At 33.7% G+C, this 18,923-nt stretch overlaps 1 long non-coding RNA gene across 1 annotated transcript; it reads right to left on the bottom strand.

Annotated features, from left to right (window-relative positions):
- Positions 1 to 1,897: 1,897 nt before the first annotated feature.
- On the bottom strand, positions 1,898 to 5,494 carry LOC147481573 (uncharacterized). The gene is made up of 4 exons (XR_015205945.1): positions 5,102 to 5,494; positions 4,613 to 4,805; positions 3,624 to 3,743; positions 1,898 to 2,320 (listed from the first exon to the last, which is right to left on the bottom strand). It is a non-coding gene; the product is annotated as an uncharacterized LOC147481573 (long non-coding RNA).
- Between the last annotated feature and the right edge of the window lie 13,429 nt (positions 5,495 to 18,923).

Raw genomic sequence — 18,923 nt, 5'->3', positions numbered from 1 at the left:
ACTCAAATTGGGTTGGTTTGCCGAAACCACAAAGACATTCTAGCTCGTTCTGTTGAGACACTTTCTTCATTGTTTTTCCCAATCGGAACAGATAAACTATCACTAAGGATTGGAAAAACAATAAAAACAGTGAATATGAATGAATTGGTTGGTATAATTTTTTTGATAACCAATTATTGTATATACTTGAGTTGAATTGAGGATGGATGATTGTACTTGTGCATTAATATATTTTAATAATATTAATTAGAAATTACCAATGTCTTCGACACATATGCTGTTCCGAAATTGTTGTCCTCTTTTATTTTGATATATTCTTGTGCGCTGAAGAAAAGGAAAGTTTATTCCATTCAACAATACAAACAGATTGAATAAAAGCCACGTGGAGGACTCTAAAATGCATTAACAATTGATAAATAGAACATAACCTACCATATTTTGATCACCAAAATACATTTTCTTTAAAAAAAACAAAAGGCGAGATTCATGAAGATAGGTTCACATATGATATTTTTATTGAGAAGAACATTGAGATTAGTTACGACCGTCAAAATGTTGACCCATACAACACACGTACAACTACCACCATCTGTCAAAGAAATTATATATACTATTGCCAAAATAGTAATTGTAGTTACATCAAAATAAGATATTAAATATAGCGTTGTAAGAAAAGAAAAAGGCAAAGATAGAAAATTGTTTATGATTATTGATTACCATTCTATAGTACATAATTCCGAACATTTGTAATGTGAGGAGGCCCTCTTAGGGTAGTTTATGATGCAATCTTCCACCAGTGAGAGACATTCTGCACATAAGTTAGCATTCAGCACCCATTCTAGCACATAAGTCAGCACCAGTGTTCACCTCCCTCCAAACTGATTTTATGTTATTCCACCAAACTTTGTGTTTGCACATTCGACGCTGCTCTCACCTGCCAATAAAGCTTTATTGGATTGAAATGTGTTCACCGCAGTGGCAGAATCTGATTCAATCCAAATGTTTTCTCATCCCAACTCAATGGCTTCGGACAATCCTTTAACAATAGATACAAATTCTGCAACATAATTTGTTTCTATTTTCATCCCTCTGTTTTTTCAAAGTAATGTTCCCTAACTTCGAGCACCCCAAGAGGAGGGGCTAACCAATAACAATCAAGAATTCCAGGATTTCTTCTTGCTTTGCCTTGCAGACCCAGTCCATGTTATGTTGTATCGCCAGGACTGAGGTTATGTTGTCCATGCAACTAACCTATAGAGTAGTTGTGCGCTCTACTAGTATGTACAACTCTTGATCAGTAAAGAAAAACAACCACTACAAGAAAACAGGTTTTACCCCACGGTCATGACAAGAAAATAGGCTGTGGCAAAACCATTTTCGATGCACAAAAAACCTACAGTCTTGCGACGGTCCAAAACTGTGGGAAAAGACCTTTGCGTGAATTGTTTTCTTGTAGTGGGCTAAATCTGTTTTCTTGTAAAACCGTGGGTAAAGCTTACTAATAGCGACGGTCTTTGCATCAGCTATTGCCGTCGGTATGGCCACGGCAGAAACCGTTGGATAATCCATGGCAAAAGGTCACTTTTTCCTATGGTTTTGGTCCATGGCAAAAAATCAGTTGTTCCTACAGTTTTGGTCTGTGGGATATGCTGTTTTTGCGATGGCTATAGACCGTGGCAGAGTCATTTTAACAAAAAAATATATTAACAATTGATATTTCAATTCTTAGATCTTTTCACCTACAATCCACAAATAACCACCTATCACCTACCAAAGGTCTTAGACCTATAAATAACCACCTATCACCTACCAAAGGTCTTACACCTACAAATAACAACCAATCACCATAACCATCCTACACCTCATTAATTATCCCGAAATATCTATAAAAGAAAACTTGCAAAACCAATGATTGAATTAACCAAAATCCCGAAAACAAGCATGCTAGGTATATAAAAGTTAATCATCCATGCATGCCAGTTGATGCTGAACACCACATATAATTTTTTATACAAACACGAACTATGAAAATCAAATAAACAAACAAATATATACATGTGGGAGTTACACCTTCCGGCAAAGTGTTTCGCCATTTCCAACCTTGTATTAGAAAGGTCTGGAGCAAATCATATGGTGCATCAAACTTGAAAATTGTATTAAGGGGTTCTCCAATAAGTTCACCATTGCTTCCAAAGGCATGACTTGAATTGTCCCCCATGTTGATTGAGAATATTATGTGGCTCTGGTCCGACTTGCATTCCGATATATTGAAGCTCATGCTTTGGCTATATAAAAGATTTTGTAAGAATAGGAATTCATCCTACACAAAAGAATAAAGGATCAAATGAAAGCTAATTATTACCTACTAAGGTACTAAATCACATTCAACAAACAAAAGAGTGATACTGATAGTATGATGAAAATAGTACTTTCAAAGGTGGGCGTATGTTTCTAATATATCTTAAAAGCTATGTTGTTGAACCTATATTCAAACTGTATAGAAATTGAAACTATAACAATATCTTACATCACCAAATGCTTGGAAAAAAGACACAGAAAGAACACATAAAACACTTATTGTATATGGAAGAAGACTACATCACAATGCTATGTCCAAACCCTTATATTACATATACTTATTTATTGTATTACTCATGGATATGGCGGCCTGCAGAGCTAATTCTGCATGTGGAGCTTTCTTATCTCAACTATATAGCAATTTATGTTGGTTCGGTGGTTATATAAGTGTAGAACCACCACCACCACCCAAGTCCTTGACAACTTGACTCACTTCCCGCAGTTCTATATTAAACCACAAAATTAAAGTACAACAAAAAAAAATTATCCGCTTAAATAGGATTATCATTGCTTATACTTATATAACCTACTAATACCTACTCAGTATATGTTTCATTTCCAAAACATGTATCCTATTGAATCATGTCTTGCTCAAGACAATTTGCTTAAAAAAAATCAACTCCTTCAATAGAAAATTTAAAAGCACCCAATCACAATAACCCCATCATCGTTCATGAAACCAATAAAAAAATGACGAAATTAAAATTTAAGAAACCACCTCAGTTTTTATGTACAATAATTCAGCAAAGTTCTAGTCACCAATGAAATGGCATACAACTAAAAATTTTAAATGTTTAAGTAACCCATTTCACCATTAATGTCATGCCAATAAAGATGCAAATTTTCACTACTTAAACTATGCAAATTTTCACTACCAAAATCTATGAAAGACACAATCTTTTATTTAATAATCCATGCTTAATTAATCACAAGAGAAAATACTATAAAAAAATGAACCCTAATAATTTCGTACCCCATTAACTTTTCTTTGCAGATTGAGCAATTTCTTATGGATAAACAAGTGTCCAAACCCTAGCTAGAACAATAGACAAAATATAAATGAAATCAGTATAATAAAAGGCAAAAGACAACTTCAAGCACCTCAGATGAGTTCTAGTACTATTAAACCAATTAACACTAGAAGCACTAGAAACCCTAGCTAGTCAAAACCTAGGTTATAAAAAGAGAAACTTTAGAAACTCAAAACAATTAATTGTAAAACTATCTTGGTGGAGAACTGGGTCCAATTACAATGTAAAACTAACCTCATGTGTAGGACCAGGTGCCATGACAACTGCATTAAGTGGATGAGAGGTCCAACTCTTTCAAAGACGTTTATAGATGCTATTGAACACTTAACTAAATATTAGTATTATATTCGGTACCTGAAAATCAAGGAATCATACCTTGTTAGAAAGAAACCAATATATACAACTTTGTAATTGATAAAGATCGTGAAATGGTACTTACTACTTGCCTTCTACTTGTATAGTACATGACTAAAGTAGAAAACGGATTATGAAAGCCAAGGGTTTCGCCTATATTCTTAGCGATTGAGTTCTCCTTTTCAGGTGGTAGTGCTAGTTATTATTTCTCACTAGAAGTTTGAATGATTTCACTTGTCTCTAGATAGCAATAGATGCTTCTTTCTCTAAAATGTATGCTGCTAGCAAAGTGTGGTTACTGCTAGGTGTGCTTTTTCCACCCGGACCTACAGTACAAGACAGTTGTGATTGAAGTCAGGCCCAAGGCAACACAGACATGCGGATAACCTGACTTCATGAACTTCATATCAAAATGGCTAAAGCCTGTGGGAACGGTGGCACTCCTCAAAGAGCATCGAAGCCCAGAAGTTCACTGCCTGTGTACTGTGACGTTAGACCCATACCCCTAAACATTGGCAAGTGAGCAATAATGATTCCTACATGTTTCTTTATCCCTTACATGCTAGGACTAGTCTTGTGTGGAACTAAGATTAGATACTATTTTCCGGTAATCTGGATTATATACTATTTTTTTAGTCTCCATACAAGCCTAGGGAGAGGGGAAACAAAGCAGGGACTGGCCCTCGTACATGGGGGGTGCCATAGGAACATCTATCATTAGAACTAACACAGACACAGACAATCTCTTCTCTTTGGTAGGAAAGGCACACATACACAGACAAACATTCTGTCTTCCGACCAAAAGTAAACCATTATATCTTATTGTTAATATCTTTAGAACTTAAGAAACCAACTACAATGGAACTTACTTGGAATTTAACGCTGAAGAAGATAGAGATAAATGAAAGAAACCAAACCGTGGATACAACCACAGAATAGAATGACTGCGGAGACAAGCCACATCTAGAAATCTTGATCTTAAAAACTTGGGAATTCGAAGCACAGCATTTCTTGGATAGTTAGGCAAGACCAACATCTTAATTTCCATTGCTGTGCATGAGCCTACAAGCATAGTTAAGAAAAAACGTCAAGCAAGTATCAAAAAGAGAGTTGATTATTAAGTGGCTAAATCTGGGTGGGGTGCACAAATTGTAGAGTTGTTCAATACCACGAGTTGGCACATGATTCTCAAGAGTTACCTCTATCATATGTACCCCATTACTTGCTCAATTTCCTTATAAACTCACAAAAAAGATTCAAACTTTATTCATTTCACAAAAACCCCATTTCTAATTTCAATCAATTCAATCACTACAATACAAAAAACTTGAAATTAAGGTGAAGGCAGAATAACTTACAATGGGGAAATCTAAAGGGGATATTCGAGTCATCTTTTCTTCCTCTGGATACTAACAACATGACTCCTTCTAGATATAAACAACGGTTTGAAATTGAAAAAACATTGGTTGGAATTGCACGGAGAAATGGATGTCGACAGTTTCGATGATATAGAAGAAGATGGAAGAATTAGTATTGAAGTTGAAGAAGGTGGCTTTGAGAGACAAAGAAACGCTGTCATTCTTTGCCTCTCTCTCTCTCTCTTTCTGAGTTTGGTTTTTGTGTGTGTGTTTTTAGATGTTGTCTGTTTTTCTTATCTTTCTCCCCCAAATTGTTTGCAATCTCTCTGAGAAGCGTTAAGTTTTAAAAAATCGTATCCGACGGTTTCGGCCGTAGCTGTGGCGACGGCGCATGTAAACAGTTAAACCGTGGCTAAAAGTATAAAAGCTACGAAACAATAAAAACCTATTTGCTACGGTCAAAATTCGTAGGAGAATATGCAAAGGTTCATGACCATGGCTAAAAATACGGGCAACCATGGGCAAAAGTCCATTTTCTTGTAGTGAACTAAAATTAAGGTTATCGCTGTCAGACATGATCTTATTTCAACACTATCAAATTAGAATCATACCAATGATACAACAGCCTCCCAAATGCCCAACACCGTACCAATGAGCTTTTACTGTTGCCTCTGTCTAGTGCATTGACAGAGGCATTTCACCAAAACTAAAGAGAAATTAGTATGAGAGTACATAATGATATATGACTTAACAATGTAAATTCATTTAAGAAATAGCAAGGACTTAATAGCTTCATGGACATATATTTAGCAACATATCAAAATGTGAATACTCTTTATTTACATACAGGCATCAAAATAATGCCCCATTGGTTCATAAGAAGATTTAATTCTTCTAGTCAAGTGTGCAATGTTGTCAGTGGACCTGGGGTACCTTATAAATGACACAATTGATGGATGGAACAAAATTAACATACAATTCCGAATAATTTAAATATATGGATGTATCCTATGGAAAATGCTAGCATCAAAGCTTTCACATAGAGTACAATACCCTAGCTGAAATTCATGTATCACGTAGTTAGATCAAGTTAAGCAAAACACAGATTGCAAATGAAATAATAATAACAATTACACAATTATTATTAGGGAAAAGAATATCGAAGAAGAAGAGACCATCATGATAGGGAGTGCCTAGAGTACCAATAATGACAGCTCTAAGAAGATCCATTCTCTCTTCATAAACTCTAACAAATATTGTATCTACCAAAGAAAAAAAAACATGTCAACATCAACCAGTATCACCAAGAAAACAGGAATTTAGTTATTTACCACGAACCCAACAGTATTGGAGAAGCTTGAATAACAAAAAAATAGCCATTAAAGAAAAATGAAGAGAATGCGTACAATCTTGTTCAACTGTCAATTAAATAGTTTATTTTGTCCACGTAGAATCACGTGATTGTCACTCAAATCCTACTTTGTTAAACCAATTCTGAACAATATTAAATATGTTGCCAGACCAAGATACAAAATAGGACTTTGTGTACTTGCTATCTTACACCTAGTAACATACTAACATGTCAAATTTTTCTGTCCTGAAAAAAAAAAAGAAATTGGATATTCGACAGATAAAAGAAAGGATGGCCTGGTAGAAATAAAAAAATAAAAAAATAACTAAACGAACATGACAAAGTTCTAGGACAAAAAGAAAAACAAAATTATAGTAGTGCTTCTAGATTTATAACATTTTAGCCGTTTATACTCTTGCCATACCAAATGTCTGATTCTCACAGCTTACATCTATGAACCTCTAAAGAAAAAAATTGAAGAAGAAATCGCAAAAAGAGCAAATCGCATATTCCTTATTAATCGTATGAGATTTTCAATGTAATGGAAATGTAAGTGAGCTTATAACAATGTAAGTAGCCTGAATAAACCGAAAATGAAGCAAATTCGGCAGCAATTGTCAGTGTGTAGCAACCTGGGAGAGAAAGCCTTATGAGTATGTGAGGGATTAGAAATGAAATCTGAAATCAGTCAATGAAAAATCCATACCTGGAAGAATTGAAGATGGAGCCGCTACAGAAGGGTTAGAAGAAGAAGGAAGTCAGAAGTTGAATAAATTGATGATGCAGTGGGGGGGGGGGGGGTGGAGTTACAAAATTAATGAAGGAGAGAGGTGTGAGAGAGAGAGAGAGGAAGGTTAATGATCTTATTTAATTGTGAAATGGGGAGAGTGAGGAGTTCACACTACCGGGGAGTGAAGCCGTTTCTTTTTTTTTTCCGTTTGAATTAATTAATTAATTTATAATTTATAATAGAATTAAGTTATTTTAGTGTTTTAAGTTTTGACACGTATGGAGAGAAAAGCTTTGGGTTTCAAAACCGTAACTGATTTAATTCATTTAACAAACAATTATTACACTAGCGAATACCACTCTAGATAGCTAGTAAAGTAATTAATTGGCAAATTCGAACACATTTATGTGTTTTAATTAAAAGTTTTGTCAAAGGTGTTTCAAAATGCTCTAGACCATACACGTGTCTCCATCCAACGCAGATCCCCACGAAATTCACACCACTCTTTGTCTATCTATTTTGTTTGACTATAATACTAGGTATTATCCGTGCCTACAACACGATTTGCTATGAGGTGTTTATTATGTTTTTTGTGGTAGTAGTCTTGGTACACCCTAGTATTTTCATTTGATATGTGTAGCCCATGTGAGAATTTGTAGACATTTTATTTTGAATTGGAACTACACGTTGGATGGCATACTTCCTGGTATACGTTGACACACTTCCTTCGGCACATTGTGTTTATCAGTACAATTTCTATACCTTTGGCCCAAAAGAGATTTTTCAAATAGCATGACCTACAACTCTTCTAAACCCGTGCTATTTCACCTCTTTTGTTTCTTGCAACTATATAGGTTGGACAATCATTTGTTATCACAATTTGCTACTATATAGGTTGTTCTTCTAAATATTGTTATTATCTTGTTTGGCAATCAACATTATTTGTAAGAAGCAGTCTACATAAAAGCATGTTTCAATTCCTTCAAAATGAAATCCAAAAATATACATTGTATCCATTGGCTAGAAATTCATCCATTGTAAACAATTATTCATGCCTAACATCAATAATAGCTTCCATCTGACAAGTCAGAAGGCGACACCTAAGGAGTACATGAGCATATGCCTTCTAAGATCAGCCCTATCTTTCATAAATACCACCAAAGAGCAAACAATTTATGCCCTCACTTAGGTGTGATAAAGACATCAACCTGAAATATGTCAATGCTTAGTTAAGAATAAATTATAGCATAATAATTTATTACAACGAATTAGATCTATTAGTAAATAACAATCAATGTAAAAGTCATAGCAAAACACGGGAAAAATCCAACACGTATTAAGTCACTCACTGGCGATAAACAGAAAATACCCATGCTAGAGATATATATCCAACAGATTATTATTATTATTTTTTTTTTGAGAAAATACAACCATTTGCTAAACAGACATTGCTTAAGATGTAACCAAATTTCAACTATATAAGTCACTTATTATCAAAATTTCCAAATTAACCACAGCAAAATACCCTACTCCAAATCAAATAGTCATGTCTCCTACTGGAACCACAAATTCAAAAGTTAAAATCACTCATCCACGACAAACCAAACAAATAACAATAGAAAACACAATTAGAAATCAGTTTATAGAATTGAAGATAAATACCTCACTTCACATATCGTTCTTTGATTTTAGCTAAACGTGTTCCTTTTCCAATTGGTGCTTCGCTATTTCCATAATGCTAAAGAAAGGAATTCTGATATCTAATATCTGATATCAAAAAAAGTACTAAATTGCATTATCAAACAAACAATTCTAGGAACATATATGAAAGTAGAATGATATCAATGTGGCTACTTACTGATTTCAATGTGCCAATCAAACTGCTTCAAGCATGTATTTAGCTTATTAAATAAATCCATAACCGAGATTTAGATAATTGTTTTTTATAATTATTTCATTGTACCTGCCCTTAGATCATTGACTATGGAACTACAGACAGATAGAGCAAATTAAAAGAAAATTTACGCATTAGTATGTAGAGCCCTTTATATATAAATGATTCTGCATCTTAAAACCTAAAGGCTAAAGTCCTAAAACCTAAACATGGTAGATCACGATAGCATTCATACAAATGTTTTGGTGTGTCAACTAAAAATAACATCTATGGTCATGCATAAGACAATCTACGACCAAAAAAAAAAAATCAAGACCTATGATAGATGGTCAACCATATGTACGAAATCAAAACCCTTTACTCTGTATCCAGCTACCAACTCTAACTGAACTTTCATAGTAACAGGGTTCACGTTGAATAACCAAAGAAAGAAAACTTAACTTCTTAACTTGACTCTAATTACTGCTCAAAGGCATTCAATATCCACCTATTTTAATTTAGCTTTGAGGTTAAAGTGTACCTTAATTTCTACTAAAGTTCACTCATCTTACCTATGTAGTTGAAAAAAGTTTGTCGAAGCAGAACCAATTATATCAATGCATATATATTTGAAAACATTGGGTGTCTTTTACATGCTACTAATATAAAAATAAATATTACTATTTTAGAAAGGAATCCACATGTTCTCAGTCTTAGCTTGGGAAAATAATTGAAGCAATCCATTTGCTACAAAGAAGCAAAATAACTTCGCTTCTGATATTGCCAACATATTTTTCAGTGTGAAATTATCAACAGTGGAGAAACGTTGGACAAAAACAAAAATAGCATGTCATACCATTTAATAATCAATCACACTCGTAATGCGAAATATATAATCCAATTCGTTTAAACACAACTATTGGATTGGATTTCTCAAACAATTAGAAACACTCTGATCAAGGAAAAAAAAAAGATAATGAAAAGAGTAGTGGGTTACCACGTGTTGGGTATCATACTACTACTTTTTCATTTGATTATATTCCTTAAACGAAGATCTCTTAGAGGAGATGATTTCTACAGCAGTGCAAGCAAATGCAAACATCAACAAAGACAAATAATATCAGACAAACACAACAAAAGTTCCAATTCCTAGTGAAAGTTAGATACCCATTTTTCTTTCTTCTTTTTTGGTTAAGAAGGAACACTAACCTATTAAGTGAAAACTACACTGTAAAACAAAATTGGATAAGTGAATGCAATTAATTGGAAAAATCGGTACTGAATGGAAACCTATATAGTTAAACAAAACAGCATATACTTAAAGAAGTCTAGGGCTTTGAGATTTTAGATGAATTACATTCATATACATACAACCATTTCGCCAATAGCCCAACAAAAGGTTATACATACTGGCACTATTTGTCCACACATAAAAATTAAAAATTAAAAAAATAAATAAATAAAAATTAAAGAACGATCTGAACATTGAGGCATACTTACTTAACTATAAAATAGGAGTTAAGTCAAATTTCGTGAAATTGGTAACCTGACAATACCCAAAGACAATCCTTGAGCAAATTAATCATAAAAGATATTTATTCACACACATTTGATCACAAATATACACAAAGAAAATTAATTAAATAATTTTGGGGGGGCGGGGGGGGGGGGGCGAACGTGGTACGGTGGAGATTGGATACATTCGGAGTTCCATCAATCTATAAACCAAACCTAAAATATGGAAATTCCCTCGAATGCCCACAAATTATTTAATTAATTTTCTTTGTATATATTTGCGATCAAATGTGTGTGTGAATAGATATCTTTTATGATTAATTTGCTTGTGTGTGTAAAATCAACTGAAAGAAAATGAACAAATAGAACAAATGGAAATGCCCCCGAATGGAGTACTAATGATTGCATGAAATAAAATGACCATTACCCAAATCAGTTATCCTCGGATCTCAATTCCTTAAAATGAAAATATTGCTATCAACAAACTTCAAAGTTAAATAAGCATAAAAATGAGTGGTTAACATAAGATTATCGTGTTAAGCATATAAAATCGAAAGAATAAGTTGAGCGCAAAAATGAAAATATTGAAATCGTTAACTTCATAACGGTAGGTTCGGAATTCATATAGAAAATCAAGTAAAAAGGATGCACCACTTAAAGTAACAAAGAAGTTGTAGTCAAGCCAAATTTTGAGTGGCTAGAGAGAAACAATGTAATTCTCCTAATCTAACATTATTCGAAAGGTATCGGAATATACATTGAACACACTAAATGAGGCCTATTATTGACCAATAAGATTATCATCATGGTAAACCCAGTGTCACCTTAGTTGCACGGTTTGATGCTATCCTAGCCTTGCATGCAAGCTTTAGTAACTTACAGAGTATTCAAAAACATGTAAGAGTATTCGAATATAACTATTTCAATTGGAGAAAATACAGAAGGTCAGATTGTCTAACCATTTCCTATTGGTGGGTTTTTCAATTGTTATTGTCTTAAAATGGGAAACAAAGATCAATATATATGACTGTAACACATACTTGACTCGCCGAGATTAGCCAGAAGAGGTTCAATAAGTCTTTCTTTAATTTCTTACTTCCTTTCTAAACATAAAGCAATAAATAAAATAAACACCATATTAAATGTTATTCAGCAACAATGCTAAAAACTCTGTTCCACCAAATCACCTACTGTAACCACATTCCCATTACTTAAATAGATTACAGAAGAGTACCGTCAATTGACAAAATGACTCAATTAGAGTAATCATCGACTCTTCCTATTTTCTGCCATTCTTAGGTCATTTGCCAATAAACCAATGAAAGTAAAAGGAAAATTAGAGAGCATGAGAGATGAGACAAGGAAATTACCTGAGAACAGAGGGCTTCACAACTGAAAAATATAACGATGAAGAAAGAGAAAAAAAATCATAAAGAAAATAGGAGATAAGATGTGAACCTAAAACATTAAGAAGAACCACATACCAATCAAACTTCCTTGCTGCATTGCAATAGCTCTAAAGGCACCTATATTAAAGGTTGCATCACCTTAAGATGCACCCAAATGCTCTAAGCAAATAGATTATATTTTCTTTGAATTCCTGAAAAAAAGATCAACGCCATTTTTTTTTTTTTTTTTTGGTAACATCAAAACAGAAAACACAACAAAGACCAATTTACTTATTGAAATTCCATTCTTAAGTTTCCACTGTCTAACACGAATGTAAAAATGACACCCTTGAATGAGTTCAATTGATGCACAGAACCCCAAATCGATGAAGTAACAACCTCAAAATCTAACACAAAAAGGAAATTACCAAGAGATGTGCAAAGTACGCAAACAAAAAACTATAATAAACCCAAACTGGTTTACGATTGAGTTTATGTTGCTACAGATATCCAACTTCCACTTATTAATGTGGAATCCCCAAATAGAAAAAGTGAAACTGCAAATTAAATAGGAATGCATATCATAAATCTCCAATCTCTGTTGAAAATTTTATATTTTAAATAGCAATATATTAAAATGCACTAAAAATTTTGTGACAAAGAAACCTATATATTATAGAGATCCGTCGGTATATTAGTGAAAATTGTGACATACAATTTAACACAATTCCAGTAAACATAAGAAACTTGCAAAGCCTTCGGAATTTAAGTAAAAAGAGTAAAGCCCCAATCAATTTGTAGGAGAGAAATGAGAGAGAAAAAAAATGAAAACTAACGACAACGATTATTACTAATTCACAAATATATAATGAAAACAATAACTACCATTTTCGACACAAACATGCAATTAGATAATATATAGATGATTGCAAAACTGGAAAAGAGTTTGGGATTCAATAACCTTTTTCAAGGGTTTAGTATCTCCCCACTATGGAAGAATACCAACTGCTGAAACCATGCCTATTAAATCAGAAGAACCAAGGATTAATTTAAGAACAAACAAACAAAATTATAAAGCTACAAAGAGGTAAATAGAATTTTTTTTTCCGAAAGATATATGCTCTTACTGAGTCGTTGCGTACTCTTATCAGCAAAAACTACATGTTTTGAGACTCAAGAGTCAAAGAGAAAACTAAAGAATCATTTTGCTTGAGAGATAGGGAGGAAGGTAGCTTAATGGTGAAATGGGGAGAGAGGAGTATTCAATTCAAATTGGGGAGAGAGGTCATTACGTTTTTCTTTTATTAGCACCTATCATAAATGTCTGCTAGGCTGGGCAGTAACTCCTAGTTAAGAATGCATTCACTAATTTCTTATTTCTTCAGCTACTATTTGGTCTTTTAAAAGAGCTCTACCATTTTAGTAGATGCTAAATGGTTTTAGAGCGGAAATGGTCTTTATTAATTAATTTTGGTAACTGAAGCTAAAGTGAGTTAACGTGGCCTATTAAGGGGAAATTAAACACACAATTGGGTTAAGAAAGAGAACTGGTTCAGTGGTTCTTGACTTCTTGTCTCCTGGGTAGTCAAAAGTTTGCATAAAAGCAAACTTCTTGTTCGAGAAATAAAACAACGTTTGCATGTGGTACATTGAATTGAATGACTAATTAATGTGCTAAAAATTAAGTTGTGGAAAAATATTTAATAACATTTAACTCACTAACTACATATTTTAAATGTCATTGAGAACATTCTAAAGGGGTTTCAAAACAATTTTTGTCCGTACACCTATTTCTAGCAGATCCCAAGGCAATCCTAATACAGATCGATCTCGACCAACTTTTGTCTTCCCGTTTTGTTTTATTATATACTAGGTAATACCCGTGCCTACGGCACGGTTTGTTATGAGGTGCTTATCATGTTATTTGTGGCATTAATCTTGGTACACATGATATTTTCAAATGTGTGGCCTGTGTGGGAATTTACACGTGAAAAATATTGCCTGTGTCGATATGATTTGCAAACATTGGTATGGCATCTGTTATTTGGAAATGACAAACAAACAACTTATGAACACAATCATGAGCGAACCATTTGAGGACAACTTTAGAAAATCGACACAGAGTAAATCCAAATTAAATAATGAAACTAAATTAAGAGATTATAAAAGTAAATAAATAGAAAATATTCAACACATTACATTGGCAAAGCCTCCTAGGCATTCAAGCTAGATCAATCTGTGTTACAACAAAACTCGAGAACTTTTCATTTGCTTATAAAATGAGGTCCTTGTACAAAAGTTTCTATTTCATATCTAGAGTAACTATCTCTTGCAGCTTGAGCAAAGTGATAGCTATTCTCCGGGTTAGAAGATCAAGTCTGTCTTGTATACCCCAAGCAAAGTGATTAAAGTCGTGTCAGAAGCCATCACAACCGCTCTTCGATCAATTAGATTCCGACCATAACTTAAACAATCCTTATCAATTGAATATCTAACACCATCCAATACATGTGAGCACTCTGCCATATAATTAGTAGAGCCCTACAACTCTAAGTGTATGTATTGTTTCCTTATATACCTTCTCCAACTGACTTTGACCATTGTAGGGGACACGAGTTTTACTCTATCTATTAGAAAGCGCAATGCAACCTACAGAGATAACCATGTATTTATCAAATCAAATTAAATATAGTTTTGAAAGTTTTTGTTTAGATCAATTCATAATTTGTGTAGTAAAAGTTGAAATCTGATGTTGTTCAAATCAAGATGCAAACAGAGAATAACATACACCTAAACTAATTTGTATTTCCAAAATTGGTTCAATAATTCATATAGAAAACCTTCATTGTTACCATTTGCACCCAATTTTAACAATGTCCCTAGTTTTTCCCATCTTTAGTGTTCAATTCACTTGTTAACATGAAATATATTTAAAATGAAATCACGTACTTTAAGTCTACTTGTGCAGAGATCATTGCCAAACAGATAAGGTGTACTATGTTTAGAATGAAAAAGGAGAAAGAGTGTGTAACTAAAATTTTTGAACTATGATTGATCTCAATTTGGCCGCAAAAGAAAACATTTAAACTTGACAGACAATGTAAGACAAAGATGGAAAAGGGATTAAAGAAAGAGATTAAAAAACTTGAAAGATACACATCTTACATTAGTGAAAAGTGAATGTAGGGAAACACGATTAAAAATGACAGGTCATGAACCTCAAACTTAATTTTCATTGGTACAATTTATGAGGTGCTCTTTCTTATGAACTTCCAAGATATTAGAGCGAATAGGGTATTGAATTTCAATGGTAGAACTTGTGAAACAGTTAGAAATAAAAAAAGCAAATAAATAATAAAGCAGGGTATGCGGGCTCACTTGCCTTGGTACTGGTTTGTGATGCATTGACTTCTTTCAAACCACACACTGTAACTTGTCGTGAGACCTTACATACGTGATAAGTCGCACTTCAAGTTTTTGTCTACGCTGACCATTCCGTGAACTGGAGATTGAATGCATAGAATTTCTAATTAAGGATAATCTTCGATAAACTTTCTACAAAATGAAACTGAGGAAAAATCAATCTAACAACAATGAAAATTTCAGAAAATTGATAGGAAAAAACCTTGTAATAACCAGAACAACTTGATCAGGACATCTTGCCATTAGAATTGACAGAAACTCCATGTGAGGATATGTACCAAGCCCCTGCTTCCAATTATTTTGTCTATCATCAACTACTTGGTCAAGCGTATGTACTAAATCACCAATAAGGCTCACCAAAAATTGTTATATAGACTTGGAAGACGCCATAAAGTCCAATAATCATTAACTATTTTTAAGCCCAAAAGTCTTAAAGTAAACATTGCACACCACGGTTACAAAACTGCTAAATCAGGTTTAACACTCTAGTGTACTTCAAGCTATTTCCACGTGCTTACATCTTGGGGTTTAATATATTTCAAAATCAAATTTAATATATATGAAAACTTTTCAAAGATGTATTTTATGTGCTAATTAAGTAAATACTTTAATTGTTATTTAGGAGACCCTTCAAATGTCTCCAAAGGTGTGTCAACGCAATCCCAACCACACACATGTCCCCCATCAAATGCAGATCACAACAAAATCCCCACCACCCTTAGTCTAAACCTTCGTGTCTTATTGTTAGCCACCATTAGCATAGCAATTGAGTAAGGCCCGGTCTTTTATCTTATTTGTAGTTAGTTGTAGCTAAAAAATTGCAAGGGCGGCTACTATAGTGTTGTGTTGTTTGAGGTAGCTCTTTACCTCATAAGTGAGCCTTGGGATTCATACGATGGATTATGGTCACCATTGAGGCGCTGACAGATGAATCAAGCTTCCCGGCGATGGATTAGCCTCTTCTATATATGGGGTTGTGGTAGAAGACTGAATTCCGCACTCCAAGACAGCAGAGTGACGGGATCATCCTATCCTTTTACTGAATAGACTCATGACAAAAAAAAAGTTGTTAAGAGTTTGAACATTTAATAAACACGACTAAACCAATGAAAAGCTATTGAAATTAAATATCATGACAAAAAACAAGAGTAAACAGAGAAAAAAAAAATACAATTGAAAGCCATATCAGCCTCTCTTATATGCATGCATAATACCAATACCATACAAAATTACATCTATAATATGTGAATTATCTTTACTTCTTTGTGTGTGATCTCCAAAAGCGCATAGTTTTAAAAATTTAAGCTAACGTCCAACACCAATTTAGCTCTATAAAAAACAATTGCAACATCAAGATACTCCATTTCATAGCAAGTAATTGAAAGGGTCACGTAAAATCAAACACAAACCAATAAAAGTCTATAATACAACATACCAATATTTGCAGCACAAATCATTTAACTCCCATAAGTTCAAACAATTGGTTGTCTTAACCCTATCTCGGTTCTATGAATGCCGAATCTCCCGCTGAAAATAATTAGGCCATGGGATTATCTAATCTTTGATAATAAACAACATGTAATATCTCTCAGGTACACACAATGAGTACACCACAAGTATAGACAATAAAGCAAGTACGCCTCATCCTTACCGAGTACTGATGTAGGAAATGGCATAGTCATCAAAACCTTCCAATCTCCTTCCATCGAAACCTGCAATTATCGAAAACATATCAAGTTAGACCCACTGCCAAAGAATATAATTGAAGTTTTGAATCACATAAATTGACACACATGGCAGTAACAAAGTAGATAAAAAAGATTCTAAAATCTTATGCACCTCTCTTGCTAAGAAATGTGAGAGTAGAGCGAGAACAAATTCATCACCCCTTTGGCTTTCCCCACCAAAATCTCACCGTTTATAACTTTTTAATGAAACAATTGGTGTTTTAATCGTTTTCGGTAGAGACGACGATTGATTAGGTTTTAAACGTAAAATCAGTAATTAAAACTAAAAATATTATTTTTGATAAATGTTTGGAACGCCTCAATGAAGAATTGATGAGTCTCAAAGCTTGACACTATCCCAACACAATCAACAGACAAATGGTACAAAAATGAGAGGAAAATTCACAAAAAAGATGATGGAGCTATATTGTTGTGTTGTTTGAGGTAGCTCTTTACCTCATAAGTGAGCCTTAGGATTCATACGATGGATTATGGACATCATTGAGGTGCTGACAGATGAATCAAGCTTCCCGGCGATGGATTAGCCTCTTTTATATATGGGGTTGTGGCAGAAGACTGAATTCCGCACTCCAAGACAGCAGAGTGACGGGATCATCCTGTCTTTTTAGTGAATAGACTCATGACAAAAAAAAAAGTTGTTAAGAGTTTGAACATTTAATAAACACGACTAAACCAATGAAGAGCTATTGAAATTAAATATCATGACAAAAAAAAAAGAGTAAACAGAGAAAAAAATAATAATACAATTGAAAGCCATATCAGCCTCTCTTTTATGCATGCATAATACCAATACCATACAAAATTACATCTATTATATGCGAATTATCTTTGGTTCTTTGTGTGTGATCTCCAAAAGCGCATAGTTTTTAAAATTTAAGCTAACGTCCAACACCAATTTAGCTCTATAAAAAACAATTGCAACATCAAGATACTCCATTTCATAGCAAGTAATTGAAAGGGTCACTTAAAATTAAACATAAACCAATAAAAGTCTGTAATACAACATACCAATATTTGCAGCACAAATCATTTAACTCCCATAAGTTCAAACAATTGGTTGTCTTATCAGTTCTATGAGAGCCGAATCTCCCGCTGAAAATAATTAGGCCATGGGCTTATCTAATCTTTGATAATAAACAACATGTAATATCTCTCAGGTACACACAATGAGTACACCACAAGTATAGACAATAAAGCAAGTACGCCTCATCCTTACCGAGTACTGATGTAGGAAATGGCATAGTCATCAAAACCTTTCAATCTCCTTCCATCGGAAACCTGCAATTATCGAAAACATATCAAGTTAGACCCACTGCCAAAGAATATAATTGAAGTTTTGAATCACATAAATTGACACACATGGCAATAACAAAGTAGATGAAAAAGATTCTAAAATCTTACGCACCTCTCTTGCTAAGAAATGTGAGAGTAGAGCGAGAACAAATTCATCACCCTTTTGGCTTTCCCCACCAAAATCTCCCCATTTATAACTTTTTAATGAAACAATTGGTGTTTTAATCATTTTCGGTAGAGACAACGATTGATTAGGTTTTAAATGTAAAATCAGTAATTAAAACTAAAAAAATTATTTTTTATAAATGTTTGGAACGCCTCAATGAAGAGTTGATGAGTCTCAAAGCTTGACACTATCCCAACACAATCAACAGACAAATGGTACAAAAATTAGAGGAGAATTCACAAATAAAAAATATGATGGAGAGAGCTCAGTGTTTTTCCTTCTTAATATTGGGAGATTAGATTGCATAGTGGAAGTGGCACTGGGAAAGTATATGG

Source organism: Coptis chinensis, chromosome 8, assembly GCF_015680905.1.
Source record: "Coptis chinensis isolate HL-2020 chromosome 8, ASM1568090v1, whole genome shotgun sequence".
Lineage (NCBI taxonomy): Eukaryota > Viridiplantae > Streptophyta > Magnoliopsida > Ranunculales > Ranunculaceae > Coptis > Coptis chinensis.
Note: the sequence above shows the minus strand (reverse complement) of the source record. Positions and strands in the feature narration are given on the sequence as shown.